The 27,233-nt window shown below is 51.7% G+C and overlaps 1 protein-coding gene across 2 annotated transcripts in view; it reads right to left on the reverse strand.

The window, feature by feature from the left end:
• NGF (nerve growth factor) overlaps nt 1–18,696 on the reverse strand; it is a 55,734-nt gene extending 37,038 nt beyond the window's left edge. Inside the window, exon 1 of one of the 2 annotated variants that reach the window (XM_045478764.1) lies at nt 18,534–18,696. The gene's annotated coding sequence lies outside the window, so the exon portion shown is untranslated. Of the gene's footprint in view, nt 1–18,372; nt 18,472–18,533 lie in introns of those variants that run through there. The other variant, XM_045478765.1, reaches the window with a different exon arrangement.
• Nucleotides 18,697–27,233: the final 8,537 nt, after the last annotated feature.

Genomic DNA, 27,233 nt, shown 5'->3' on the forward strand with positions numbered 1-27,233 from the left:
CACACACACACACACACACAGGTACACACATGCCCGGGAAACAAAGGTGCTTCCCTGGCAAATCCCACCCTCCGGAACGCCCACCCGGCCTTGCTCAGAACCCACTTTTTCTTCTGGCAGCTCTCAAGAGGGCTGGCGTGGCAGTGAGGGCGCCGGGGTGGCAGCATCAGTTGTGTTTAAAACTTGGCCATGTCACATATATGGTGAACTCCGACCTCTCTCTGCTCACTCGGGGTTTCCTGTGCCCAGGAACAGACCAGGGGAAAGAGCAGTGGTACCAGCTCTCAGTCTCCTTCAGCCCCTGGTTCTTGGGTCCTGAGCAGCCCAAGTTATGTTAAGGAAGAACAATGTCGGCCTAGCAGCCTCGGCCAGGCCCCGAATTCCTGAGGGGTCAAAGCCTGACTTGAAATCTGCCTGGCCAAGTGTCTCATGCAGAGCTGGGCCGGCGTGGGTGGTTGATAAAATATCATTAGATGGCAGGGGGCGTGACGAAGACCACAAGAATGGGCTCTTTCTTGCTTTCTAGTTGCTTGCTATTAACTTGCTGGGGTGTCCTGGATCCCAGGAGAAGCCAGATGGCCCAGGGTCTGAGATAAACAGCCCTGAGGCTCCAGTCGCTTGTTGACAGTCCTTCCTGGGAATAGGCTCTTGGTGGAGTTTCTCAGGAAGGGGATCAGACATTTGGTTAGAAGGGCAGGGTCTGTGCTACCCACAGCGAGGAAGCAGGTGGAAATAGGCGGAGCCCTGGGGTCTTGGTAAAATCGGCTCTCCAGAGAGAGAGAGAGAGAGAGAGAGAGGCGTCTTGATTGGTAGCACCTGCTGCTTCCCGTGATGTGACTACTCCCACCGTGGCCAAGTGCCAGCTACCGGTGTGACCTCACTGAGTGTGAGCCGGGAAGAGAAGCTCACAGGGGAGCAGGTGCAAGCCCGGGTGAGCCGGCCGCAGCCCAACACCATCCGAACGAAGTGTTTTCCTGGACGGGGAAAGAGGACTTTCCTTTATCTTGGAGGCACCTCCCCTTCTCCCCCTGCCTGCCTTGGAGGTCTCAAACGAACCTCAAATACCTTCCTGCCGGAGCTCCCCTGCCCTGCTAATGCATCCTCTCTAGGGGCATGTGAACCTCTTATCGTGTGACTGTTGATCCCTGTCTTCCTTGCTCATCTGTGAGCCCTGCGAGGGAGGGGACTCTGTATAGTTGTGTCCCTGGATCGCTGGTGCCCAGCACAGCGCCTGCCACCAAGCTGGTGTTTAGTAAACAGCTGGTGACCAAGGAAAGAAATGAGGTGAGGCCTGACCTGGGCTTTGCTCCGAGCTCTGTGATCTTACCCAACCAAGGCACTTCATCCTCTAGCTTTTGGTTTTCTTTCCTTCTTTCCCTCCGCCCCCCATTTACATATACATATTTTTAAAAAGAATGCAAGATTTCAGAAGGGCAGTGTGATTTGCAAATGTTTGCAGCCCACCTTAGCAACGTGTCCACTTTTTTGTGTGATGTGTGTATGTGTGTGTGTGATGTGCATATAGCATATGTGTGTTTGCAAGTGTGTGAGAGAGAGAGAGAAGAAGGGAAGAAGAAAATCTTATAATGAAATGTTTTTGTTTCCTTTTCATGTCCAAGGTCATCGGGTCATAGAAGAATCCATCTGACAGGCAGCCCTGCGGTATTAGATTCATCTCCGTCATTGTTTTCCCAAAAGACTCAAGCCTTCCTTGGAATTCAAAGGGAACTAAGGGGTGCCAATCAGCTCGTAAGTGCCTGTGGGCAGGTCTAGGTCTTAAGTGGCCCTGCGGCCCCCTAAAGCCCAGAACAGGGCAGTGCACACAGTGAGAACTCGGAGGCACCTGCTAAACACCTAGCTTCGAGACAGATCTCACCCTGGCAGTGAAAATTCATCCTCAATACCAGTTTTGGAGGGAACAAAAAGTCCCTCCATTTTTTACATGTTTGCTTAGGGACACATGAACAGAAACATCTCCAGAACACTTGATAGGTTTTGGTAGCTTTGATCATAAAGGCGACCACCTACAATGTATTTCTCCCCGGACTCTAAGAAACACAGAAGATGCTTGTCTCTGGGATTTCTCTTCTGTCCCGGTCCAGCACATCCCGGCAAAGCCAAAGGCAAAAGCTAAGTTTGGGGCCACCCTTCCCTTTGCCGGCTCATTTCAGGGGCCATGGCTCCCTTGCTTTTGTGACCATCCCAGGAATGAGAGGTGAGGGCCAGGTAGGACCACCCCCAGGTCCCTGGTAGGAAAGAAAAGACAAGGGGCTGTTCCCCATGTGTGCAGAACATGACATTGCCTTTCCGTGGGACAAAGCCACACGGAGGCAGCAAGGAGTGGATCCCAGAAATCTATGGGAGTGATTTTTAGCTGGCTGCAAATGCCGGGTGGCAGGAACAGACCCCGACGGGTGGTGGGGAGCTGTCCTGGCCTAAATTCTGGAATGGGGCTTAGGAACCTGGTTGCACCTGTGTATGTGGAAGCTGGACCCAAGGAAAGGGTTGAAAGAGGAACTGGCCTGAGGAACACAGGTTGTGATTACATACAATGCTAGACCCTTCAAGGCTTAAGTGCCAGGTGCTATGTTAGCCATTTTATAAGCATTACTACCCCGATCTTACAGATGGCTTAACTGAGGCGCACTCTACAAATGAGCAGTAAATCACAGCGACGCCACGACACTGACCTTCTGTCTTCCTTGTTTGGGGATTTAAGCTCCATTCCCTTCCATCTCGCTTTACAAAGACCTTAAGCTCCAAAATATTTCCATGAGTCATTGACTGATGTCTGAAATTTAACTTTCTAAGATTGTAATAATTCAAGGAGAATATCTGCCGTCGGTTGAAGAGCTTTTAAGTGCCAAATACTGCACGATTACATATTTTCTCTCATTGAACCACCACTTCAAAAAGGGGGTATTGTTATTATATTCCAATTGTACAGTTGAGGAAGCTGAGAATCAAAGGGAGAGTATGTGATGTATTTAAAGTCACCATCAGGGGCGCCTGGGTGGCGCAGTCGGTTAAGCGTCCGACTTCAGCCAGGTCACGATCTCGCGGTCCGTGAGTTCGAGCCCCGCGTCAGGCTCTGGGCTGATGGCTCAGAGCCTGGAGCCTGTTTCCGATTCTGTGTCTCCCTCTCTCTCTGCCCCTCCCCCGTTCATGCTCTGTCTCTCTCTGTCCCAAAAATAAATAAACGTTGAAAAAAAAAGATTTAAAAAAAAAAAATAAAAAAAAAAATAAAGTCACCATCAGTAGGAAGAAAGGACCAAGGCCAGCCTTTTGCTTGCGCTGTTGTCTGTGAGTGGTTCACTGCCTTCCAATGGGAGACAATTGGACGGCTGCTAAAAGCATTTGCCCCTAACAGAAGCATCAGGCTGAGCCTTATCCAGCATGCATTTCTTAGTACGATGAAGGGTCAGAGATCACCTTTTGATGGAGCCCAAGTTTGAAAGCATCAAACCTCTGCATACCAAGAAGGGGACCTAATGATGGAAGGGGGCCCCACCGGCAAGTTGGCCGATAGGTTTTGTAAACAAAAAGCCAAAGTCAGCGAGCGGTTCTCTGAGGGAGTCGGAAAGGGTTGGTCAGCTTGAGCGTTTTATGACTTCCGAAGCTATGTGACAGACAACCTCATCACCTTAGCCCTACAAAGCAGCTATGAGACCACGTCTGTGGGGAAATACATATTTCTATGGACTGAGTCAGGGCTAAATTAGACATTAGGGTAAGGCAACACATCTGACTTTCATCACCATGACATCATCCTTTAGACCTTGTAAATGTTCATAATGATATTTTTGGTAGGCTGGAATAAGCTGTCTCCATCTGAGGTGTATTACTTTAAACCTACATTTAACAGACTAATAAAATGAGGTGTCGGCCAGCTAATCCCCTGTAGTCATATCCTCAGAAGTATCCAGGCAGCAAAATGAACCAGTTATGAGTAATTGTCCTGAGGTGGCCCTGAGGGCACAGACCCTGACCATCCTGTGTCACTTGGAGTAGTGGGATGACCAGAGCTGTGTATCTGGGACTGGGCATTCCCCTCCCACGGGAGACTCCATGGTCTACATCCCTCGGGATCCCGAGACCTAGGAAAAGGATCCGTGGTCTGAAACATCCCCCACCCCCACCTCAAGAACAGGGGTTGACCTAGGGCTGGGGGACGCCTGCCTCATCTACCATGTTTTAAACACGGACCGTCCATCATTGCAGGTGGCATTATGGGAATTCCTTTTTTTTTAACTGAAGCATAGGACCAATGTCTGACACTGAAGACTCTCCTGGAACCACAATCTTCCTAATTATCGCATGATAATCATACTAACTCAATACAGGCCAGTGTGTCTGTTCAGGACCCAGTCTCTGCCGGGCTGTGTGGGATGCTTGATTTCACCCCTCATTGGCCTTTCCGGTACACTTGGTCCTACTCAGCCCTTCACTGAGCTCCTGAAAGTGATGGCATAAGATCCCCCATTCCTTCCCTAGGAATGACCAGTGGCCCTTCTCCATTGATCTTCAGGATCCAGAGATTTCCCCCTGGAGATGGCCGCTCTTCCCTCCCGGGTCTCAGCCTCCCTCAGGTAGAGGGAGGAAGGGAGGTCAGGCTCTGCCCCTGACCAGGACCCACTTGAGTTTAGATTTTTCCCTCCTGCTCCTGTCCTTCCCCCACTCACCTCCCTTCTCTGACTCCTCTCTTCAGTCACACGTCTCAGAGCCTTCCAGCCTCGCTCTCTGTCCTGCTGAATATTAAAGTTCACGTCCAGCTCTGGTCTACAACAGCTCCCCGGGCCACCGTGCATTTACCAGAGGCAGCCAAGCCTCCACAGACCTGCTCTACCTGCGACCCCTTAGCTGAAAGGGACTCCACAAACTATTTGTGCAGCCCATGTCATGCCTCCTCCAGGAAGCCTTCTCCAAAATGCAGATCCCACGCATCTCCTTTCCTAGCCTTCTGTCATAATCCACGTCTATGCCACACTTACCAACCTCATGCATTCAACCAATGCTTTTTGAGCTCAATACAGCAAAGCTCCAACCCTCATTCTTACATTCCTGTGGAGGAAACAGCACACAAACAGACGAATACTAGAATTAAGTACTGTAAAATAAAGCACAGGAAGGGGCTAGCTAGAGTCTACCGGTGGCTGGGTTTGGTAGGGAGTGGAAATAGATATTTTAAATTAGGCAATCAAAAGGTGACCTCTGAACAGAGGTTAACAAAAGTTAGCCATGCAAAGAAGACCTGTGGGCAGAAGAGTCCCAAATAGCAAGCGCAAAGACCCTGAGACAGTAAACAGATTAGTGTGCTAGAGACCTAGCCAGGAGATCAGTGTGGCTGCCACATAGCAGTCAAGGAGAGGAGAGATCCAGGATGTTGGAGACAGGGGCAGGGTCCAGACCATGGAAAGGCAGGGCTTCTCCCAGTAGGGTTTCAACCCTACTGACACCTGGAGCCGGTAACTCTTTGTTGCAGGTGGCTGTCCTATGGACTGTAGGATATTTAGGGCATCCCAGGACTCCGCTCCCTAGATGCCAGTGTCACCATCCCCACCTCCCACTTGTGACCATTAAAATTGATCTCCAGAGCCTGCCAGATGTCCCCCGGGTGACAGGGGACAGGTAGAAGTATGGATTGTATTCCATGTGTAGTGGGACGACATTGGAAGGTTGAGGCCTGAGAAATCATGGGACGTGACTGACACCGTTAAAAGGGCACACTGACTGCAGCGGGGTTAAAAGAGTGGAGGCAGGGGGCTCTATGAGGAGGTTCTGGAGTAGTCTGGGGGACAGGTGATAGCGGTCTGGACCAGGCAGTGGCGGGATGGTAAGCAGTGATTGCATTCAGAATTTATTTTGAAATCAACAAGACTTGCTGGTGGCTTGGATGAGAGGTGACCAGGAAGGTAGACACAAGGATGATTTCTAGCTTTGGGGTCCGAACAACTGTGGGGATAATGATGTCATTATCTAAAATAGGGAAGGCTAAAGTAAGACCTAAATCTGCAATATCCAAGTGGACGGGGCAGTAGCCCATGAGACCTAGGGGCTCAGGGGAAAGGTCCACATTGGCAACAGACACTCAGAAGTGGTGGAGTGTATTTAATGCCTGGGGAGGATGAGATATCCAGGAAGAGAGTGATACAGAAAGGGAAAGAGCCTGGACTGAGCTCAGGGCATTCCAACATTTAGAGGCCAGGAGAAGGCAAAGCCACCCAAGGGGACAGAGAAGGGAGAAGGGACATTAGGAGAGCTCATGTCCTTGCGGCGTCTGACCCTGTAACTACATCCACCATATCCTGTCCACGGCCGGGTCGACAAGTAGCTGAGCAGCTCCTGAGGCATCCATTTGTGCTCAGCGTCCACGACCTCTACAACACCGGGTTTTGGGCAACCAAATGACGTAGCAGAAGTCACCTTGTCTAATCCTTTCCAAGAAGTTCTGTTAGCCCCATTTACAGCTGAGGAGACTAGAAGTCAAAAAGGTACAGTAACTCACTCTCAATCACATGTGTGTTTAGCCCCCCCTGGACCTGGAATCCTGGAGGGGCTGATTCCACATTCCCACTTTTTCCACAGTGCCCTTGGCCTCTTGTGTTAGGCCCGTTCAATGCCCGGCACAGGCTCTGTTCCCATCGTGGCAGGAACAGCTCATCTCTTCCCAAGCTTACGCGAAATGCTTTCACATCTGCTGCTGCGTTTTGTATGGGCGGGAGGGAGCTAGCATCGCTCACGTAGGGCAAGTGACTGTCAAGGTCCCCTACCCAACCAAGGGCAGAACCAGCGCTGGTACCCGGAGCCCCACACTCCTCGTCCAGGGCTTTCACACCTCACTTTGTTTATCCACAGCCAAGGTGCTTCCCCAGCTGGCAGCCATAGTCAAAGCAGCAGCCCTACGCGGTACAGAGGGGCAATATCATTACTCTCATTGTACAGATTAAGACTCGGAGGCTCAGGGAGGTTCTGCGATTTGACCAGGTTACACAGCTAGAGAAGGCTGAGCCAACGATAAACCCCTGGTCTCCCGAATCTGAGTATGACCGAGGTGAAAAAAGTACTCTATACCCGACTTAGCCATTTTTTCTTTCTTACATAACAACCTTTCCAGCCCATGAAAGAAAGAAACTCCAGACAGGTTTGTGGAGTTCTCCCAAGCGTGAGTTTGCCAGTCAGAATTCTGTAATGGGGCCATAATCATTCAAGAAGTTGACATGATGAGAAGGGGACCTTCTGTGTGCTGTGCCAGTTTAAATTATTATTTTGCTTGGGGCGCCTGGGTGGCGCAGTCGGTTAAGCGTCCGACTTCAGCCAGGTCACGATCTCGCGGTCCGTGAGTTCGAGCCCCGCGTCGGGCTCTGGGCTGATGGCTCAGAGCCTGGAGCCTGTTTCCGATTCTGTGTCTCCCTCTCTCTCTGCCCCTCCCCCGTTCATGCTCTGTCTCTCTCTGTCCCAAAAATAAATAAACATTGAAAAAAAAAATTAAAAAAAAAATTATTATTTTGCTTAACCATCAAGATCCTTTAAAAAGAACCTTTGAAAGATATTTTTGCTTTATTAAGCCGTCCACTTCCTCACATGCCCTGCTCTTTTTTAGAAAAATTCAAAACAACAACACTGAAAAGCCCTTCTCCCGCCCCAAATATTTCCTTCCATTTCCAAGACACAGAGTTGCTGACACACGGGCGTGAAGTCTGGAGTCAGGCTTTGGGTGTCTGACCTCTTCAGAAAAGAAAACGAAAACATTTCTGGGTGTTCACACTTTCCCCCAGAAAGGACAGACACCACACTCTTGAACCCAGATGAAAAGAAAGGTAATTCATTTCATGCCTAAGAAACATTCTTGGTCGTGTGTCATGTTCTGGGACAATTGATTCCATTTGTCACTGCAAGTTTCAGGAAGGGTGGAAATATGCTTCCCCCACCCCCGCCTTTGGGGCACAGAAAAAGTAAGTCGGCATTTGTTTTTTCCTTAAAAATAAAAACAACCATAAAACCAGGTGCAATGATGATGTGTTTAAACAGCATCTTGGCTGTTTCGCCTGCTGTCCGCGCAAGCTCCAGGGCTCGGCTCAGTATAACCCACCTGCTTGGGGGAAGGGACTGGGTACATGCAGGAGTGTCCCTCTGTTATAAATGTTAGTTACAATGTGCAACTGACCTGGTGATGTTAATTTCATAGGGCATAGCCCAATGAGGGGTGGAGGGGAGAGAATTCCCTTATAGAGACGGAAATTAACACTAGGACCAGGTCCCTTTTCTCCCCTTCTGCCCCACTGCCCTGAAACCTCAAAGAGAGATGTCTTAAGTGCCCGGAAAGGAGCATTAAATCTTTGGTCTGGACAGGAATTCAGCATTTGAGGAGATGTCACTAATAATCCTCTTTGAGTGTTAGTGGTGAAAATGGGGCCCAGGGGGAGGGCATTTTATGAGGAGAGAGCTGGAATGAGCCCCAGGGGAGCACGAAGAAACACAGATGAGGGGGGGAAGGTGACAATTCCACGTGAACAAAGAGGCAGGCAGTTTGTCATCACTGATCTGTCTTCAGGGGCTGCATTAGCCAGGCTCTCAAGAAAATTGGGACATTTCACCTTTGTGGCCCCAAACTAGGATTCCGGTGTGGGTCGCTCAGGTACCGCCTGCCAGGAAGGGGAGGTCTTGGGTCAGTGATAGATTGTGGGCCAGGGTGAGGGCTGGAGTTAGGATTAGGGTTTCGTTTGCCCGAAGGTGGCTGTCCCCAGTGTCCACATTAGGAGGCTTTAAGCTGTTTGTACCAGGAGAGAAACAAACCCCCGGCATTGGGGCAGTCTGGAGCCTCGCTCATGAGAAAATGTTAGGCTCTCTCATCTGGACAGGAACTTCTTTAGTATTTTGACAATGTCAACATTTTAATGGTATCTTAGCTCTGCTGCCCTTATAAAAATATACTAAAGGGGAAGGATGTGATTTGTGGGAACAGAAGCTCCCTCCAGAGTCACTGCATCCGCACTAGGACCAAAGCATTTGTCCTAGTCCCAAGGCCAGGAAAGGGAGCAATATCCCTCTGGTGGTTCCCAGTGACAGGGAAGGATGCCTTGTGCCCCTTGGACAATGAAGCCATGGTCATGAGTGGGCAACAGAATCACAGGGAGATGGCTCTGCAAGCATGAAATGGGAGAAACATGATCTAGAAGGTGGGAACGAAGATAAGCTTGGTTTGCCAGAGAAACAACAAAATTCAGGGATGATAACATGGAAGTCATAGTTCTGATGAGGTTGAGTAGTGATAAAGGAGGAGGAGGGGGCGAGGAGGAGGAGGAGGAGGATGGGGAGGAGGGGGAGGGGGAGGAGGAGGGGGAGAGGGAGGAGGAGGGGGAGAGGGAGGAGGAGGGGGAGGGGGAGGAGGGGGGAGGGGGAGGAGGGGGAGGAAGGAGAAGACGGATGATAACTGCAGCTCTCACTTACAGAGGGCCACTTTGGTGGCAGGCACTTCATACATCTTTGTCACTTAATCTACACAACAGCCCTATGAGGATGGAATTCATCTGACCGCCCAGAGAAGGATACTGATGCTGTAAGAACTCAGGTTACCCAACATCACACAACCGGGAGTCACAGAGCTGGGACTTAACTCCAAGTTTGTCTGGCTTCGGAGCTACGCCCTTTTCTAAACCATGCCGCTGTCTATACCAGTAGCTTTTAAACTTTTTAAACCATGACTCGTCATGAAAAAATTCATTTTCCATCATGATCCGGTTTGCACATACGTACGTGTAAGTGTGCATACCACTAAAACACAAGTTTCATGAATACTTTTGGCTACATGCAATGCGTTTTGATTTTTAAAAATTTTATTCTACTCTCTTTATTCTACTCTCTTGCATTGAAAGAGAGAGAGAGAGAGAGAGTTATACTACTAAATTGGTTTCATATCCCCCTGATGGGACTCAATCTGTATTTTGAAAAAAGTTTTCCTTTCCTCTACTCGATGGCAGTTGATTTGAAATGTTTTTCAACTTCCTGCTTGATCTTGCTGGATGCTGGGCAGCATCTCTGCTTCTGAGGCATGCTGCTACTCATGCACTCAGGACCATCCCTCTGGTGGAGGGGGTCATCATCAATCAAATATTTCAGAAATTACAAATATCTGACAAAGCCATTTGCTTGGAGAACAGTCAGTCCAGGAAACCATCCAGAAAACATAACCGCTGATCTCAGGCACCAACTAATACAATATTTTAGGCAGTTGACGCATGCTTGCAAAAGAACTCTTTTCACTGCTTTCGGAGCCTAAAGGACTCCTCTCGCCTCACGAGGCAGTGTGTGCTCACGACCTAACAATAACGCCAGAGGGAAAGAAACACACAAGGTCACGTGGGGAATCCATCAACCCACCGTCAAGACTCACGTTGCCTTTCTCAATTTTTTGTGAGCACACCTAGGATCTGAAATTGGACTGCTCTTTAGGGGAGGGTGTGTGTCTCCACCCTGGTCTGGGATTTCGGGGATAAATCTGTTTCGACAGCTAGGGACAGTGACAGGGTTGGTTGCATCAGGGTCAGGTCATGGAAAGTGAAGTCCAGATCAGATGGCTCAGCACGAGTCAGCCCTGATGAGCCGTGGACTCGGTGACTTCACTCCAAGCAATGTGCACGCTAATTGAGAAAACATGTTCCTGTGATGGCCTCATGCAAAAATCCAGATTTACGAATTTTTTTTTTATTCCTAAGAATTCCTTGAATATTTGCCGTGCGTGTCTATACAGCCTCCCGGAGTCCTTTTCCTTCTTACTGAGTAGAGCTGTGTTTTTCTGCTGTGGCTCAGGTCAGGTTTTTAAAAGGGTGGGATCCTGATGGAGAACAAGTAGGCAGGTGGCCACAGGCCGTGGGGTGAAAGAGGAGGAGGGCGAGAGATGAGACAAATAACTACACCTTCTGTCCTTTTTCTGGGGCAGAAAAAGCCACTGAGACCCAAGTCCTTACAAAGCAATGATCCACAAAGCTCAGTGAGGGGCCCTTCTCCTTCATGCTTCTGGCTCTGTATTCTTAAAGCCCCCGAGCTGGCCAAACCCCCACCCACCCCAGCCAGCCTGAGGAGCAGGCTTACAGGGCACTCTTGCATTGCAGGTTCTGGGCTAAGTTTGGGCCTTCCAGCATCCACTTCTCTGACCTCTCGACTGCCCGCTAAGATTGGCATTGTGATTCCCTCTTACAGATGAGGAAACTGAGGCACACAGGGATTAAGGAGCGTGGTCAGAGAACCAATAAGAGGTGGAACCATGGGATCCGGAGCTAGTTCTGTCTCTTTGTGTGCCAAGGTTCCTTCTATATCCAGCCCTACCCCCCACCTCCAGGAAGCCCCCCTGGAGTGCACCACATCATTCAGACCGCTCCCCTCCTGGGGCTCCTACAGCCACCACATTAGCATTTCTTCAGCTAGCTCCCCTGGTCCCATCCTCATGCTGCCCTCAACTGCTCCAAGTGTGTTAATCTAACTGAGAAGATAAAAAAGCCTGCTGACAGATTCTGTTGGGTCTGCATGGGTGTTTTGAAAGTGAGGACGTAATACATTTAAGCTCAAAGTTTTGACTTCTCTTGAAAAGTTGGAAGACCTGGCCACATTGGCCCTACAATCCCGCAAAGCGACAGATGGCTCGTCCCCTTTGGACGGGGCGCACTCTGGAGCTCACCGTGGTCCCCACCAGCCTCTGGACTTACCTCACTTACGTTATCTGATGAGCCTGTAAAGCCATTTCAATCTCGACTCCTGAGCAAACTCCTTGATGAGATGGGATCATGATTTCTATGGATCGTGAACCCCCTCATCGCGCCCAGTCTCCCTGGTTAGTGCCTCAATAAAGAGGCTGAGAAAAAGGAAAATCAATCCACAGGCCTGATGTCTGGGGGACCTGCCTCCCCAGTGGGGTGGGGGCTGTGTCCCCGTTAACCCCAGGCTATAGGTGGTTCAGTGACAGCTACTCAGCCAGGGACCCTTGGTCGGGAGAAGCACAACCAGCCTGCTGTCATAGAAAAATTCACTTCCTCCTTCTTTCTCCTCTTGTAAACTTGATAAGATACATAAAATCCCCAAGACACAAGTGGTTGGAGGAGGAGGCGTTGGTATGTGGGGTAAGGAACCAAAACACTGTTAAAGCTGCCAGTGCAAATGGCCATTCTCAAGAAATGCCTTATTTAGAGAGCACTGCCTAACGTTGCCGAAGTAAAAGTCTGAGGAGAAGTTGGCCTCTGAAAGAAAATTATCCACGCGTCGTCTTTCCCCTGGACGTTATGAGGCAAAAAGAATTCAGAAATGAAGGCTTTGGTTAAAATTCTATCAAAATGAGTATGTTAATTACAGAAGGTCCAAATATAGGTGAGTAAGTTCCTAGAAAAGCCTCCAATGCTGTTAAAGGGATTTCTTCCCTCCATGCAGCAAAGCTTTAGATAGAGACGCAGAGATCTCAAAAGCGTAAGGATGGGTGGCTCAGTCGGTTAAGCGTCCGACTCCGGCTCAGGTCATGATCTCATGGTTCGTGGGTTCGAGCCCCACGTCGGGCTCTGTGCTGACTGTGCGGGGCCTGCTTCGGATTCTCTCTCTCCCAATCTCCCTACCCTTCCTTCTCTCAAAATAAATAAATAAACTTTGAAAAGGAAAAAGTGCAAAGCTGATAGTGTCTGACCTGAAGTGAAAAAGCATGACGGGATGACCTCCTCAGATGAGTCCCTCCGAGGGAGAACACGAGGGAAGGAGAGTCGTGCCTGCGCGGTGCCTCCCGCGTGCCCGGCGGGTGCTGGCGTGCGTCCCACTTACTACGCACTACAGCCCGAAGGAGCGGGTACTACTCTACTGTTACTTCTGTTTCATGGAAGAGGACCCCATGCCACAGGTGACCCCTTGCAGCTCTCTCTGCTGGGTGGTCACCCCTCTCCCCTCTGTCACCTGTGTCACCTAGTCCAGCATCTCGTAGGCAGTTAGAGCCCAGCATGGCTCCAACTTCAAAACCACCGTCCAAAGGGACCCTGCCTCTCTTGGCATCTCCCACACACCTCGGGGGTCCGACACCTGATTATTGACAAGGATGAGGCGGTAGCCCAAGGACTCAGCCTCCGAGCCAGGTCTGCCCGAGTCCAAACATGGGATGGCATGTCACCAGATTGAAAAGCAAGTCACTTTGTCCATGCCTCAGACCCACAGTGCTGAGGGGAGGCAGGACCTCCCTCCACCACCCACCTGGGCCGAGCACTCATGGCTTCTACCAGACGGCCGGGCCTCCTTCAGCTCCCTTGGGGACAGCATGCAGAATGCAGACACACGAGCACGTCACCAACCCCGGCTACCGAAGGAACAGCCAGAGGAACTGGGAGACTCAGCCCATCTGTACTAAGTGGTTATCGGGAAACGATTCCGGCAGTGGTGGATCTTAACTGCCCTCGATGTGGGGTGGCTTGGGCCGTTCCCTCCCACTGACTCGGGAGCCAGGTCCTTGCACTTGCAACCCTCCACCTGCAGAAGCCAGCGCAGGAAGGTGCCAGAGCATCTCCAACTGCTTTGCCTCGTGGTCAGTTTTCGGGAAAACCCTGACTGTCTGACTCTGACTAATCCTACTACTAATGAAAAGACTCTCTGCATGTGGAAGGGGTTGGCCCAAGTCTTGGGCAACTTAAAAAGCCACTGCTGCTGGTCCCACCTGACAGACTGCATCACCAGACCATTCTTGGCCTCATCAGGGATCTCCTTAGGTCTCCTATGTCCTTCCCCCACCCCCTCATTAAGAGTCAACTCTAAACCCTGCCAGCCCTCTTCTATTACTTGGGGGCGGGGGGAGGGGTGTAGCAAGCAGGTGTTTCTAGAACACCCTCCCAAGATGGCATTCATTTCAGCCCTCTGCACTAGGAATAATCAACCGGTTCCATCTTTTGTCCTACAGTGAGAGCTTGGGGCAGGGGTAAGTATAACATGAGCTGTTCTCCTTGAGAATAAACCCAGTGTTCCAAGCACCACCCCCTCCAGTGTAGCACTGCTGGCTGACTTTTTTCAATCAAATGTCACATTTTTGATTCCCATTTATTCTCACAGCTTGGGCACAGTTGTATTAATTTGCTATCAACATGGCCCCATGTTGTATTAAGTGCCAGCAGTGCCGGAGAGGGTTCTGCCTTCTCATTCTCTCATTCAGGAAAGGGACCTCCCGGTGCCAGAGTGTGATCCATTTAGTAAAGGAAGGAAGGATTCCCTCCCAGAGCTGTGGACACCCGGGGCAAGCAGTCTGCCTGTGTTTTTAACAGCATATGGCGGGGAAGGAAAGCTGCCATGCTCTAATACCACCTGTCCCTTCCCCCCACTCTTGCTGGTTTTCTTTTCATGTGGGTCATTTGTAGTCATACTCCAGTGACAAAAGGGACAGAGTGATTCCTGGTGGGACCACAGCACTGAGGTTCCTGCCAACGGCCTCCTGGAGACTGATATGCTGGTTCTTGGAGATGAAGCCCCAAGTCAATGATTAAATAATTGATGCCCTGAGAGTGGGGCCTGGAAGAAAGGCACTTATTGGTAATTCCCAAGGGAATCTTTGACCGAGAAGAGTATTATCTTTTTAATAGGCATTTAGCCATATATGAGGGGCAGTGGCGGGGGGTGGGGGAGGTGAATTTTGGGTTGTCGCCATGACTTCTGGCATTTATTTAGTAGGCAAGATAGGGATGCTAAGCTTCCTGCATTATGTAAGTAGGTCACACTTAACCAAGAATTGTCCCCAAAGTAAGTCCCATTGGGAAACACTATTAATTCAATATGACTGTCCTATAGATTGGAAAAGTGAAGCCTGACAGGTTGAGTGACTTGCTCAAAGTCACAAAGATTTTTTTCTCTCCTGTCTCCCAACTCAGGACTACTACAGAACGTTTGCCCGCAATACAGCAAAAAAATGTGAAGAGATCATCTCAGTGTTTCAATCTGATTCCTACTATGTCAGAGTCTGAGGCCAATGGTCTATAGAGGCTCCTCAAAAACATGTAAAGCAGCCAATAGAAGAAGAATAAAAAACATCGGGAAGCTTGAGAAACTCTTTTTTATTGTATGTTGTCATTATTCTGGTCTTGGCCAATCATTGTGGCAGAAGGTCTAGCCTCCTTGGTTCTAACAGTGACAGTTCCATCCCTGTGCACACCTGATCTAAAGGCCAATGACTCCAAAGCCTTGGTTTCCCCAGCTGCATTTCTGCCTCAGGGCCATCCTGGTGTTACTGCTCTTTGGAGTTAGGATGTCAAACGTGTGCTCACTGTCAAGATGCAAGGTCTCTGGGAATGGGTCGGGGAACGGTCTTCCACCTACATTTATCTGCCTAATGCTTAATGCCACCATAAACTGTTCTGTGACACTGGTCCATCATAGAGTTGATTTCTCAAGACTGGGTGAGCTTGAGAGCTGACAGTTTAGGTGGTGGTTTGCAAGATCGGAAGTGCCAGTCAAAGAAAGAAAAACCCTCTGGGAACATAGGTTTTATTTTGCTCAGACCTAGCCAGAAAAATTTTTAAATGTTTTATTTATTTATTTTGAGAGCGAGCGTGACTGGGAGAGGCAGAGAGAGAATCCCAAGCAGGCTCCACACTGCCATCACGGAACCCGACAAGGGGCTCGATCTCACCAATCGGGAGATCATGACCTCAGCAGAAACCAAGAGTCAGATGCTTAACCGACTGAGCCACCCAGGCGCCCCTCATACCCAGAGATTTTAAGTGAATCCTCATCAAACCTTCCACTGCCTCCTAAGAGCAGAGTATTTGCTGCCAGCAAACGTCTCCAAGGCCTGCTCGGGACCCCGAAATCCCTACCAGTTCTTACTGGGAGCAGATCAATGGCTGGGGCTCTGGTCCCTGGTCTTGCACTGATGTTGGCTCAGGGGTTTGGGCGTTGCCTCCACTCCAGGCATAGTAGGGAAGAGCAGTAGGACGTCTCCTGGTAATTTCTCTGCAGCTCAATGCAACTGCCGCTGCAAAGGGCACTCGACTGTGCCGCAGGAGTGCTCAGTGCTTGTTGCAAAGTGAAGAGGTGAGACTTTCTCATCAGTTTCATCTCAGTAATGATGAGAAACTTCCCTCAGGCTCCAGCCCTGCCCTGCCATGCCCTACCCTCCCTGCTGATGTCGGCAGGCAGCCGGGGCCCCCTTCCTGGTCCTGGCCACTGCCAGAATTTCTCCACGGAGGAGAAGAAGAATGTCAAACCTCCCTCTGGGCCCCCAGCTGGGGGTGATGCGGGGTGGGTAATAGGAGGAGGTGAGAACCTCACTGCTTTGAGAAGGACTAAAGGTGCAGGAAGAGTCACCCAGACTAGGATGACTGTCCCCAGCGGACCCAATTTTCCCACTTGCTGGTAGGCTTGGGCTGCTTCAGGGGTGACAAGGCTGCCCAGGGAAGGGGTGGCCCCAGCAGCTGGTTATAAAATCCTCTGAGGGACTTCTACAAGTCCATCCACACATGGGTCCCCACGCTCCTGGGACCTTGGTTTCCCATTTGTGGTGCCTCCTAACATTTTCCCCTTCAAGGCTGCCCTTTCTTTCACCTGCATAAAAACATTGGGGAAAGGAGGAGGGGTTTGGCAACACGTGACGCGAACCCCACCCCCTGCAACTGACGGACCCAAGTATGAGGAACACCACGTGCTTCTTCAGCGAGTCAACGCCAGCAGCGCCAGACCCAGCCCCCAGACCACTCCTCCCCTCCCTCTCTGCCCAGTCCGCAGTCCCCTCTGAACCTCCGGGAACACTGCCCAACATGGATTGACATTTGGGTTGCCGAGGCTGACATATGACTTATTCCAGAATAAGATCCACAGAAGGCGCCCATCCAGATCTGATGTAGCCCTTTCCTCTGCAGAGGGAGCAAGTTTCAGACGTTCGGTAAAAAACCGAAAACACTGCGCAAGACGGCGGGCAGGGCCCAAGTGCTGCTGCCCTTTCTGTGCTGCCCTGGGAGGGAGAAGTATTCCCCTCCAGCGGACTGAATTGGCAGCTTCAAGAGCCAGAAGACCCTGCAACGGTGTCACTGGTGGGCCTTCCACCACCATGTGTGAATTTGCAGAAGGCAGCTGGCCCCGCACGTGGAGGGGAAGAGGGGGCTGGCCCTGGCAGTGGGTGTGCCCACAGGATGGAGCCAGGACAATTAATCAAGTGCCTTTTCTCCAGGATTTCCATTGGCCTCAGATGACAGATGGGGCAGAGGCACCCAGGAGAGCACTATTTTGGTTTCCAGCTGGGAACGTGCACTAAGTTTTCCTTAATACCCACAGCACCCAACAGGCTTTGCTGTAACACACTTTAATGCATGAAACACCCATAAATTATCCTTCAAACTGTTACAACTTCCAACCTGGAACAACTTGGAAAAACCAGCCTAGCAAGCAGGATCTTTTTTAATCTCTCAAGTCACAAGGGAAGAGAAAGTTCAAGCAGAAAACACCTTCCATGAGAATCTCAGAGATTTTTTTTTTTTTTTTTGAAAGGAGAGTTGTAATCAAACACTGCTAAGCCGCTTGTTCGTGTTGACCCAAAGATGCCGCTTCCTGACCTCTGAGTCCTCTCTCTGCCTCGCCTCTGTCCTTTCCGTCTGGACCCAAGGCGCTGCCCGCCCCACCCCTCCAGCTTCTCCTACACCTGGCAGCAGACAGCTGGAGGTGAGGCCTGTGACCCAAGTAGCCGGGTTAAGCCTTGGCGACCTCGGTCCAGCGCGGCTCCTTGGAGGTCCCCTGGTGCACAGGCTCCTTCTGTCGAGCCCTGGGGCCCTCACTAGGGTCTCCCAGCCCTCCAGCGACTCGCGGAGGAGCCCAAGGACCCTTACTCGGTTCCCTGCACCGCTTCCAGTGAGCCCTGCCCGGCTCATCCCCTCACCTGGGGGCGACGTAGCACTTTCCGGACTCCGCGCACACACCAGCCCGCGCGCGCTGCGCACTCGCCCGCCGCGGCGCAGACCACCATTCCTCCCGCCCCGGCGCGCTCGCAGCCCGCGCATCCCTCTCTCTACGCTCTTTCGCGCTCCCTCACTTGCGCACGGTCCCCTTCGCCCTGGAGCTGGTAGTCCCTGGCACAGCCGTTGCGGCCACTGCAGGCTCCAGGGATGCCTCCCGGACTTCGGGCCATCGGGAGACCCGGAACTCCTCGACCAAAGAGCGAGAGAGAGCGCTGCTCTCCCGGACTCGCCCGCCTGCCCAGGCTCCCGCGCTCCCACACCCACTCGGGACACTGCTGCACTTCAGCCCGCGGGAGCCTCGGGGGGTGCCCGGAGATCTCGCCAAAACAGGATCCATGCACTCTCTCCCGGGGAGCCCAACCGCGCCAGCCCGCGCCCCCTGCCCGCGCTGCGCCCCTCTCCGCGCTCGGTTCGGGGCAGCCTGACTCACCGCTGCGCTCCCCTCCGGCTCCCAGCGCTCTCTGCTGTGCATGAGCGCCGAGCTGCTCTAACACAAGCTTCTTGAATTCTTAGCCCCTCCTCCCGGACTCCTGAGTCACTCACTCCAAATCCTTCCCCCCACTGCAACCCTCCCCAGCCCCGGCCCAGCACCTGCTCTGGTGGGCGGAGGTGTCGGGCTATCAGGGGTCCTGGGTGTTACAGATCGATAGCTCCCGGGAGGGCCGGCTCCACACAGCCAGGGAAGGGTTCAAGTCTCCGGAGGTCAAAGGGAAACGCACGGGGGTCGGAGGGGCAGCGCGCGCAAAGCCTGGACGGGGATTTTCTGGGGCATCAGGCGGGGGTGCCGGCTCCGGACGCCAAAGGGCCAGCAGGCCGTTGTGGGCGGAGTTGCCCGGAGCTCCCTGCACCTCCCCGCCCTTGCCTCGCGCGTCGCCTGCAGCCAGAGCTCCCGGGGTCCGCCCGACGTCACGCTCGGTGCCCTAGGCTCTCTGGCTGCCTCTGCTCCTAGCAGCCAGAGAGAAAAGCCAAGAGAGCTTTCCGCCTGGGACGCCACCCGACGCCCGGGGAGAAAAGAGCACCCAGGGAAGCTTGGCGAGATGCAGGTGCTGGGCTCCTCTGATTCAAGGGAAGGAGGCGTCTCGGAAAACCAGAACCAGCTAGAAGGCCCCCAGGCAGGGGCAAGTCGGCGTGGGGACAAGGGCTAGAGTACTTAGGCAGCAGGACTTAGATTCAGGGCTAGAACTTAAGGGCCCAGATTCCAGAAGCTTCCTTGCTGCGATCACTGATCCCTCTGAAATTGTAGGCGAATTTGTATGGCTGTGTTTGATGTGTGGATTTTTCTGGGTAAAGGGTCTGCAGCTTTCTTTAGCTTTGTTAAGAGTTTGTCACTCTAAACTGATCTAGGCAGCAAGAGCCTCTGCCCAGCCTTAGGCCCTAAACAAATTCCTTTTTATCCTCACCGTGTGGACTTTAAGTGAGACAGGATCTCTGGGATTTCTTGGGTTCCTGGATTCAGAGCCTGACAGGGGAGCTCATCTGGATCCACAGCCTGCCCTTTCCCACCCCAGCCCCAAAGGAGCAAGGCAGATTTTTCACCAAGTGTACGTCATTAATTGTAATGTGCTGGGGGATCCATAGGTCTTTGAAAATTCACACCCCCTCTCCCTCTGGGGTCCAGCTCTTCAGATGTCTTCACTTCTTCCTTGAATAAATTGTATGCTGAACCCCCCCCCCCACCCTGTGCCTGATGTCACAAGGAGGAACAGATGTGGGGACAGAGACAGAGAGAAGCAGAGACCCCCTTTATGGTGAAGGCATGCCAGCACAATACAGGCGAAAGTCACCCTCGCGTACTGGGATTTAGTGAGACCCAGGAGTGACTTCTGTTGTCAATCCAAGAGTAGCCCTTTACCCCCAGTGCAGGTCACTTGAACACAGCGAGGCTCTGCTTAGGCATTTCCAACCCCCTTCACACATATTGGCCTGAGGTCTTCACTTCTTTCTGTTTTCACCTTTGCCCCCATACCTAAGTTCACTCCTTCGATGCATACTCTGAGAAGGATGAGGTGGGAAGAAAGCCCCAGAAATTAAAAGTCAGCTTTAGCTTTGGTATGACCTCGTTGTTTCCCAGCAAAGGCTCTTCCACTTCTGAGTTGTTCAGATACAGACTGGTGGCTGAACACACTTTGGAGGTGGGTGCAAAGGATTGGGGACACCATAAATGGCCTTTCTGCAAAGGCGGCATCAGACTCAGGGTGATGCGTTAGGAAATTAGCATCGTCAAATAAACAAAGGAATTTTCAGACAATAGGACAAATTCATTCATCAATCGTGTCATGTAGAAACTTGTTCCAAAGCACCAGCCCTACCTCTTACCTAATAGCTGCCTGAGAATTTAGGGATGAAGTTGACAATTCTAGAATAACAGAGAATATGGTTGTCGAACGCGGGGCTTTTGTGTGCAAACTTGTGGCGTCACCCAGAAGGACAAAAGGATTTGGGGCACTTGTGGTTCTTTTTCATGTGGTGTGTAAGAGGGAAATTTAAAATGATGTAAGCAGAATATAAGCCTAGATGCCCCACCCCCCAAATTGTTGATTGTATTCTGATGGCACATGTTGGTTTAATAAGAGCTCTTTCCAGCCCTGTGTAGCTCTGCTTCTGTCCCTGAACTTTAAGGATCTCAAGTAAATGACATGTAAATGGCATGTAAATGACAAACAAATAAACAAACACTCCAAAGATTACTTTTTGAGCACTTACTGTGTGCCAGGCACTGTGAGATGGCCGTAGTCCCTGATCAGAGAGTTCATGTTCTTGTGGGAGCTGGATTATTAGTCCCTACCCACGTGTATCACAGTCTCCCCAGGTCCCGGTACGCGGTAGGTGCTCAGTACATGCTTGCTGAATCCAAGAGTGGTCAGAGCCATCTGTGGCTGTCAGACAACCCATTCACACTGCATCGGTTTCCAGCAGGTTGAGGATCAGGCTGACCCTGGCACAGAGACCACAGCCAGGTATGTCTTCGCTTGCCTTTTCCGTTTCCACGAAAGGCCCCAAAGGAAATGTCCTTCTCCTGGGTAATTGAGACAAGGACTTTAAGGCTTGGACCGGCTATGTTTATAGGAATGCAAAACAGTTGAGGGACAGCGGGCAGAAGGAATGGTGCAGACAGGCAGAGGATAAGAATGTTTTTCTGTACTAGATTTTCTCGAAAGAGCTTTTTATCTAGGGTATCAAAATAACCAGCAGCTGATGCATTTGCTGCCTTGGAGGACAGATTGTGGCGTGTGCAGAAATTGTTGTTATTTCTGAGGATTCAGAAGCCTGCAGCCGTCGAGTGCCTCATCAACAGCGACACTCAGCCTAGCACAAGGCTCCTGCCTCTCCCTTGCTTCATTCCAGAAGCCAGGACGAAGTGCACATGCTATTTAAAACACCAGGAGGCTCGGCAGCGATCTGCCAGCACTGATGGAATCGCCGGATCTGCTCGCAATACGTGTGAAACAGAAATATTGTCCCGGTTGCTGGGGGAGGTGGTAGCTTCAGCTCCAAGTTGTTTGGTTTTTTTTTCTTCCTTCTATCAGCGTGGAGAAAGGCTTCAGAAGAGAAAACGCTTTGTGATGCTCACTGAGATGCCATGGCCCAAATCAGAGATGATTCCTCCCTCCCACCCCCTGCCACCTCATTGACACAGGAGGAAGCAGGGGCCCGGCAAGGACGAGGGCTCAGCCAAGTACAAATGGCCAGGGTCAGGGCCAGAACTTGGGCCTCTTCTTTCTACCACCCTCTCTGAAAGAGGCCGAGGGAAAGACCTCTGGCCCTAGCCTTCGTGGGGAGGCTGGTACCTGAGCAGAGGCAGGCCAGTGTGCAGAGAACAGTCAGGGGCTCCGCTCCGTCTTCTCATCTGGGGGCCATCCCTGCCTGCTCCCCGGGCCCGCCCCTGGTTTCTCTGAAATCTTCAGTTTCTTCTCTCCAGGTTACTCGTGAACATTCACTTGCCTCAAAGAAACTGCTGGCCCTCCTGCTGCCCAACCACCGGATTTCTCAACTTCCTTCCACTATCGAATTCCCCCGCAAAGTGATCTACACCCACCGTTTCTTTGGCTCCCTTTAACTTCCTGCAATCTGGTTCCCATCTTCTTCCCCTCCCCTCCCCTTCCCAGTACTGAACTGATATTTTCTCCTTAAAGGTCACCAGTTGCAATAACAACACCGCCACCAACATACTAATCACAGCGTTTATTGAGTGCATGCCGTGTTTCAGGAGCTGGGCAGGGCATCTTACGGGCCCAGTCAGTATCATCTGTTTGTAAATAAGGATGCTGACAAGTAGGAGGTAAGTCTCTTGCTCATCCTAAGTTGCTAGTAGGCAGTAGAATGGCCAAGTACAGATTTGAACAGGCTCTTGCCATGAAACTCTGTGCCTTTTCCTCCATGCAGCCAAGTTCAGCAGACTTTGCCAGTCCTCCGTCTGGTCTCCTGATGATTTCCTGCACCTCACGCTTCCCTTCAAGGCTCTGTGACTGCACTGTCCTGGCCTACCATTGTTCTTTCAGATGTCCCTGCCTGCTCTCGGGATGCACGCACTTCCATGCCTCAGTCCTGGGGCTTTCCATTCTTCCCCACTCTCAGTCCTCCCGACGTTAGGATTCCTCCCCCAGCCCCAGCTCTGCCCTCTCTCCCATGCTCCTTCGGGCACTAACATTTTGAGCATTCCTATTTGCAGAGCCCACGTTTGCCACATGCTATCCAGGTTCTTGTTTTAGGCCACCTGTACGGGCCCCGGCAAAGCCTATGCAGCCATCCCACCTCTGATCCTCAGCACCACCGTCCAAAGTCCTTGGTCTCAACTCAGCCACCAGAGCCCCCCAGGTCTCGTCCTTGAAGCAGGTCAGAGAATCTAGTTGGGCTCACAGCACTTCAGCTCTTCTCCAGCAGGGGCACCGCAGCCCAGGAGAGCCACCAGCTTGGAACCTGGGAAGACTGAGCTCGTCTGTCCCATCTACTCTCTAAGGTCTTGTGATCTTGGGAGAAAGATCTATCCTCTTTGAGCCATGATAACACGAATTCCTTGTAATAATATAACTAGGTATATCAGGTAACTAATTTCTGAGCACGTGCTGGGTGCCAGTCCTGGTCTAGGTGCTGGGGATTCAGCATGTGAACAAAACAGCCACTAGCCACGTGGAACATAATTCCAGCAAGCGGCTTCTCTCATTTAATAAATATTTATCCAATGTACATTGTATACCAGGCCCATACAAAGAAAACTGTGATGCCTGGGTGGCTCAGTCAGTTATGCATCTGACTTCGGCTCAGGTCACAATGAGCCTGGTTTGGAAAGGAGGGTGAAACAGACATAGAAACCGGCATCGATGATGCAGACAATGATCTCCTTAGTGCAAAACAAGCGAAGCAAACCTCCCAGCACATTGGAGTCTGTCCTCTGCTCTCCTGACCCGAACAGCTGTGAGCCTCCAACTTCTGACTGCTCTCTGTCCCAACAGGGCCTCCAGTGACCCCATGGCCACCCTGTGGACAGTGAGCGCAGGTCTTCACTGGTGCTGTCTTCAGAGACCTCCGCGGTTGTCAGAGGGGCGAGCCCTCCGTGCTCCTCCTGAGCCTCCCCAGCGCTGTACTGCCCGAGTCTTCTTCCGGGTCCTCCCCACGCATCCCCTCGCTTCTGGTGTGGGCCATTCCTGCTTGGCCACCCCAGAGATGCCTCTGGGTCAGGGATCCTCAGTGGTCAAATTCTGCCTGCAGAGCATCTCAGCTGCACTTTCGCGTCACCTGGTGTGGCATTGACAATGAGGACTCTGATGCTGAGGCAGGGGGGAGCCTCATGCCTTCCTTTGTAGGTGGGCTGTGCTGTGATCCAGATGGCAATATGTCCCTTCCGTGGACCAGCTGAATGCATTCACGACAATCCTGTTCTGGGGCAGGATCTGTGTCAGGTGTAAGGAAACGGAGATTAAGAAATGCTTCTTGCCATATCTGAATGCGCTGTCCGCTGGGGAAGCAGGCGCATGAACTGACAAGACGTATCCCAGGGAAGATGTGGAAGCTCGGGGGATGGAGCATTTGACCGGCTTGGAGCTTCAGGGACTCTTCATCGTTGTGCCATTGCGCTGGCACAAATTCTATGTTCCGTAAAATGACACGAAGCCCTGTGTCGTCTCGCAACCTCTTGCCTTTTCATCTTCCCCACCTCTTGCTGCTTCCTTTTCTCTGCTATGACGCCATCCTCGGTCACTTATGTTGGTTTTCGTTCGCTTAACTGGCTGCTCTGGCACCTGTGATCCACCTCTGCTCTGGCATCACTTCTGGTGCCTCAGAAACGAGAACCCCCACCTCCTTCTTCATCTGACCCCTCCCTCTTCCTTTGAGACTCATCTCTTAGAATTTTAGATGACACTTCTGATGGGGCACTTTCCGTCCCCCAGGTCAAGACGAGGTGCCCTTTCCAGGTACTTCTGTAACACTCGGTATCATACAGAGCAAATGCTTAATAAATATTTGCAAATGAGGTATTGCCCGAGCTGAGCTTTGAAGCATGAGAAAGAGCCAGGGAGGAACGCAGGGAAGGGCATCATTGCAGACAGAGGGAACGGCTTGAGCTAAGGCGTGCAAGGGCCAAACAGCGTGGTGCGTGCAGGAAGCTGCGGCCAGTTTAGAATCAAGGAGCACGAAGCTGCACAACCAGTGTAGTTGTGGATGGATGAAGGAAGGCCTGGATTGTGGAATCATGGAGGGTAGGGGCAAGGACAGGGGGAACAACTTGGGATCCAGGCAGAGCGATCACTCCTCAGTATTATCTCTGGTGAAAACCAAGGGAGTTGGGGTATTTATCCACCAATTCCCCACCAAAACTGGTTGAAGGTGGGGCACCTGGGGGGCTCAGGTCATGATCGCACAGTTTGTGGGTTCAAGCCCCGCATCGGGCTCTGTGCTGACAGCTCGGCGGAGCCTGGAGCCTGCTTCGGATTCTGTGTCTCTCTCTCTCTCTGTCCCTCCCCCGCTTGCACTGTTTCTCTCTCGCGCTCTCAAAAATAAATAAACATTAAAAATTAAAACAAAAATGGTTGAAAGTGATTTCAGGGGAGGGGAGAATGATCTCCCATCACTAGTGGCCTGCCTCTGGTCCTCCTTGAACACACTCCTGCATCCAGAGAAAACCTCCACGTGCTTACAGAGAATGGCCATCGGTATGCACCACAGTCGTGGTATTGGAGGGGATGGGCCACGGCACAGTACTTCATGCTGCGTTCTCAGCCTGATGCCCCAGAGCCTTTCGTTGTCTCCGCCCAGTTTGCTCTCCCAGTTTCCTAGGATTGAAACAGAAAGTTTTGATCCAAGTCAACAACAAAGATGGCAGCCTGAGCGGGGCACTGGGAGCTGAGCGTGGAGAAGAGACAGATTCAAAATAAATCCAAGGGGTAAATCTGTCAGGCTGTGGGGAATGGTGGGTAGTGGGATGAGGGAGAGGAAGAGGTCTCTGGCGTGCACCCTGGATTCCTGATTTGCCTGACCGGATAAATAGTGGTGCCAACTGTAGAGATGGGGTGTCTGAAGGCGGAGCCCATGGGAGGGCCGGGAAACAGAGGTCTTCAGTTCGGGACTTTTGTGGGACCTGTGGAACAACATTCGAGGGCATCTGTGCAACACAGAAGTCTGAAGGTCAGGAAAGGCGTTAGGGCTAATGGTTTGCGCACACTGCATGCAGGCTGAAGGAAGCCAGCGGCACTGTCTCAGAGTCTCCACTGAGGGCTTCCCTCCCTCCCCGTCGATGCCATACTCGTTCCTCCACCATGTTGGTACCAAGCCAGCTGCGGGGCATCTCCCAGAGGGAGGGAAATGGGCTCCTTGCTCCAGCAATCTCCGTTTCTGTAGCACTCCTCTGCACCCCCCACCTTTAGGGACAGGTGCAAGAGTGGGCCTACGATCCCCACTGAACCATAAAATCCTGGGACCTTTCAGTTCCCAGTACCTGTCATAACACACAGAGTATAGTAGGTCCTCAATAAATGCACGTTACAAGACTGAATAAATTGAAGCTCAGAGAGCTTGAACAACCTGCCTGAGGCCACACAGCTAGTAACTAACCTAGCGTGTTGGCCTATGAAGCCCACACCCCCAGTATATATATATCTTAGTGACTAATATTTGGGAAAATGATTAAAGAACCCAGCCTCGGGTCTCTAAAATCATTTCTGCCAGTATGGTGGAAGCTAAGAAGACGGTGGACCCCTCATGCGTCCCGGCAGGTTTAATTCCACTGCGACCCTTGGCCGTGGGGTCAAGAAGCCCGTGCAGATGCCACCTTGTTGGCAAGAATCGGTTCCCGCAGGATTTCACTTCTGACAAACTGTGAGCCTGGCAAAAACGGCCTCCCTCTGGGAGACCTACCACCACCCTCCGGTCTTCACCCAACTCTCAGGAAGTGGCCCGGGATCCTCATGGACCCCAGACCTGAAATGGACTGAAATCCGCAGTTGGTGCAGGGATGTCTGACTTTCAGTGGGCCGCAGTGCTGATTGGAAACAGAGAAGAGCTACCTTGTAAATTGAGAGAAGGAGATATTCGGGGGAACACAGGGTCTTGGCTGGGTGGAACTGAGGTCATTTCTCATTCGGTCACAGACTAATCGGGTAGATTTCCACGGATTGTGCTCTTGTGTTTCTGGGCCTTCACGCATGCTCTTTCCTCTTCCTGACACGTTTTCCTTATTCCGCGTTCTCTTCACTGAGCGGACTCTGCTTCCTGCCGGAGGCCTCAGCACAGGTCGGACTTTGGAGGCAGCCTGACTGCTCCACTCTGGGGCAGGGTCCCCCTTGGTGGCCCCGCCGCCTTCTCTGACCGGACCTCCATGGTATCCACACTTGAGTGTAGAGATCTGCGTTCATTATTCCAGTTCCTTTGCTTATTAAGCCCAACCCCTGTGCATTAAAATGATGCCTGCCTATGAGGCACAGGAGAGACTCTGTGTAGCAGGTGCTCGACACAGACTTGGATGTATCCCCTTCTCCGCTGCACCCCCATGTACACATGCCCCATGCATGCACACCCGCACGCCCCCTGCCACGGGCCGAGCTGGATGGATTGCGGTGGTATTTGGGTGGACCCGTGGCTTGAGAGCCCAACACAAGGTCAGTGCAGGGGGGCTGCTGGACACTTGGGACAGCAGTGTTGGACAACTGTTGCTGGGGACAACGGGAGACAAGGCTGCAGACCAGAACACTTCTCCAAGCTGCTAGCTCCTCTGGGCGGTAGCATGTCCTCAGGCTGGCTTTCCTCCCCTCATTCTGCAAGCCGGCAGAGCATTTTTTTTTTTTTTTTTTTCAGGAATGG

This window comes from Leopardus geoffroyi, chromosome C1 (genome assembly GCF_018350155.1).
Source record: "Leopardus geoffroyi isolate Oge1 chromosome C1, O.geoffroyi_Oge1_pat1.0, whole genome shotgun sequence".
NCBI classification, from domain to species: domain Eukaryota; kingdom Metazoa; phylum Chordata; class Mammalia; order Carnivora; family Felidae; genus Leopardus; species Leopardus geoffroyi.